Below are 3,989 nucleotides of genomic sequence, written 5' to 3'. Positions count from 1 at the left end.
ATCTACCATGTTCTATATAGAGATACAGTATCTACCATGTTATAATTAGATGTACAGTATCTACCATGTTATAATTAGATGTACAGTATCTACCATGATTTAATTAGAGGTACAGTAACTACCATGGTCTAATTAGATGTACAGTATCTACCATGTTATAATTAGACGTACAGTATCTACCATGTTCTATATAGATGTACAGTATCTACCATGTTATAATTAGATGTACAGTATCTACCATGTTCTATATAGATGTACAGTATCTACCATGTTATAATTAGATGTACAGTATATACCATGTTATAATTAGAGGTACAGTATCTACCATGTTATAATTAGGTGTACAGTATCTACCATGTTCAATATAGATGTACAGTATCTACCATGTTATAATTAGATGTACAGTATCTACCATGTTATAATTAGAGGTACAGTATCTACCATGTTGTAATTAGATGTACAGTATCTACCATGTTATAATTAGATGTACAGTATCTACCATGTTACAATTAGAATTTATTATCTACCATGTTCTATATAGATGTACAGTATCTACCATGTTATAATTAGATGTGCAGTATCTACCATGATTTAATTAGAGGTACAGTATCTACCATGATCTAATTAGATGTACAGTATGTACCATGTTATAATTAGACGTACAATATCTACCATGTTCTATAAAGATGTACAGTATCTACCATGTTATAATTAGATGTACAGTATCTACCATGTTATAATTAGAGGTACAGTATCTACCATGTTATAATTAGATGTACAGTATCTACCATGTTTCTATATGAAATTAGAGGTACAGTATCTACCATGTTATACTTAGATGTACAGTATCTACCATGATTTAATTAGAGTGTACAGTATCTACCATGTTATAATTAGATGTACAGTATCTACCATGATTTAATTAGAGGTACAGTATCTACCATGATCTAATTAGAGGTACAGTATCTACCATGTTCTATATAGAGATACAGTATCTACCATGTTATAATTAGATGTACAGTATCTACCATGTTATAATTAGATGTACAGTATCTACCATGTTCTATATAGATGTACAGTATCTACCATGTTATAATTAGATGTACAGTATCTACCATGTTATAATTAGAGGTACAGTATCTACCATGTTATAATTAGATGTACAGTATCTACCATGTTCTATATTAGATGTACAGTATCTACCATGTTATAATTAGAGGTACAGTATCTACCATGTTATAATTAGAGGTACAGTATCTACCATGTTATAATTAGATGTACAGTATCTACCATGTTCTATATAGATGTACAGTATCTACCATGTTGTAATTAGATGTACAGTATCTACCATGTTATAATTAGAGGTACAGTATCTACCATGTTGTATATGTTCTATAGATGTACAGTATCTACCATGTTATAATTAGAGGTACAGTATCTACCATGTTCTATCTATATAATTAGATGTACAGTATCTACCATGTTCTATATAGATGTACAGTATCTACCATGATAATTAGATGTACAGTATCTACCATGATTTAATTAGAGGTACAGTATCTACCATGATCTAATTAGATGTACAGTATGTACCATGTTATAATTAGACGTACAGTATCTACCATGTTCTATATAGATGTACAGTATCTACCATGTTATAATTAGATGTACAGTATCTACCATGTTATAATTAGAGGTACAGTATCTACCATGTTATAATTAGATGTACAGTATCTACCATGTTCTATATAGATGCACAGTATCTACCATGTTATAATTAGATGTACAGCATTCACCATGTTCTATATAGATGTACAGTATCTACCATGTTATAATTAGAGGTACAGTATCTACCATGTTCTATATAGATGTACAGTATCTACCATGTTATAATTAGATGTACAGTATCTACCATGATTTAATTAGAGGTACAGTATCTACCATGATCTAATTAGATGTACAGTATCTACCATGTTATAATTAGACGTACAGTATCTACCATGTTCTATATAGATGTACAGTATCTACCATGTTATAATTAGATGTACAGTATATACCATGTTATAATTAGAGGTACAGTATCTACCATGTTATAATTAGATGTACAGTATCTACCATGTTCTATATAGATGTACAGTATCTACCATGTTATAATTAGATGTACAGTATCTACCATGTTCTATATAGATGTACAGTATCTACCATGTTATAATTAGAGGTACAGTATCTACCATGTTCTATATAGATGTACAGTATCTACCATGTTATAATCAGATGTACAGTATCTACCATGTTATAATTAGAGGTACAGTATCTTACCATGTTATAATTAGAGGTACAGTATCTACCATGTTCTATATAGATGTACAGTATCTTACCATGTTATAATTAGATGTACAGTATCTACCATGTTCTATATAGATGTACAGTATCTACTCATGTTATAATTTGTAGTAAAACGCTAAATGGATTTGGAGTAATTTCCTGGTCCTCTCTCCCCCTGTCTTACCCACCAAGGGTAGAGACAGAGATGACCTCGCCTACTGAAATAATGGATTGGGCAAAGCCACCAGAAGACGACTCAAGCCAACCAACTACTGAACCTGACTGGTGTCAGGAAGAATCACCTCTGCCTCAAGCGACACCTCTGAATGGGAACACGGATAGACTCATTAAGCGATAGAGTAATGGGCACTGTCATAACCAGAGGCCCATATGCACTGTAAGAAAAGTGTTTCCTCATTGTTGCTAGAGTAATGGGCACTGTCATAACCAGAGGCCCATATATGCACTGTAAGAAAAGTGTTTCCTGTTGTAAGATATGTCATCACCCTCTACTCTGAGGGAATGGGGAGGAGCAGCAGATCGGTGCAGAGAATCAAAAGGGTATATAAAGAGACATTTGCCATTACTTTGGCGCTGACTTCTTGAATTCTGAATCATTTAGACAACCATTTGACTTCTCGGGTAATTGCCACCTGACCTTCTCCCTTACCTTACCTCGCTCATCAACTCATCCCTGACCGCTGGCTACGTCCCTCCCCTGGCTCAAGAGAGCGAGAGTTGCACCCCTTCTGAAAAAAACCTACACTCGATCCCTCCGATGTCAACAACTACAGACCAGTATCCCTTCTCTTTTTCTCTCCAAAACTTTGAGCGTGCCGCCCTGGCCAGCTCTACCGCTATCTCTCTCAGAATGACCTTCTTGATCCAAATCAGTCAGGTTTCAAGACTAGTCATTCAACTGAGACTGCTCTTCTGTATCACGGAGGCGCTCCGCACTGCTAAAGCTAACTCTCTCCCTTCGCTCTCATCCTTCTAGACCTATCGGCTGCCTTCGATACTGTGAACCATCAGATCCTCCTCTCCACCCTCTCCGAGTTGGGCATCTCGGGCGCGGCCCACGCTTGATTGGCGCCCTACCTGACAGGTCGCTCCTACCAGGTGGCGTGGCGAATCTGTCTCCTCACCACGCGCTTCACCACTGGTGTCCCCCCAGGGCTCTGTTCCTAGGCCCTCTATTCTCGCTATACACCAAGTCACTTACTCTGTCATAACCTCACATGGTCTCTCCTATCATTGCTATGCAGACCCACACACACAATCTTCTCCTTCCCCCTTCTGATGACCAGGTGGCGAATCGCATCTCTGCATGTCTGGCAGACATATCAGTGTGGATGACGGATCACCACCTCAAGCTGAACCTCAGCAAGACGGAGCTCCTTCCTCCCCGGGGAAGGACTGCCCGTTCCATGATCTCGCCATCACGGTTGACAACTCCATTGTGTCCTCCTCCAGAGCGCTAAGAACCTTGGCGTGATCCTGGACAACACCCCGACGTTCTCAACTAACATCAAGGCGGTGTCCCGCTTCCTGTAGGTTCATGCTCTACAACATCCGCAGGAGTACCACCCTGCTCTCACAGGAAGCTAAGCAGGTCCTAATCCAGGCACTTGTCATCTCCGTCTTGGATTACTGCAACTCGCTGT

General features: G+C 38.1%; 1 long non-coding RNA gene across 1 annotated transcript; it reads left to right on the top strand.

Moving 5' to 3' along the window:
• Window positions 1-310: 310 nt before the first annotated feature.
• On the top strand, window positions 311-2,227 carry LOC127917308 (uncharacterized). The gene is made up of 3 exons (XR_008097118.1): window positions 311-457; window positions 958-1,131; window positions 2,074-2,227. It is a non-coding gene; the product is annotated as an uncharacterized LOC127917308 (long non-coding RNA).
• The last annotated feature ends 1,762 nt before the right edge of the window (window positions 2,228-3,989 follow it).

Source organism: Oncorhynchus keta, unplaced genomic scaffold, assembly GCF_023373465.1.
Source record: "Oncorhynchus keta strain PuntledgeMale-10-30-2019 unplaced genomic scaffold, Oket_V2 Un_contig_11274_pilon_pilon, whole genome shotgun sequence".
In the NCBI taxonomy this organism is placed as follows: domain Eukaryota; kingdom Metazoa; phylum Chordata; class Actinopteri; order Salmoniformes; family Salmonidae; genus Oncorhynchus; species Oncorhynchus keta.
This window is presented reverse-complemented; position numbering and strand designations above follow the sequence as displayed.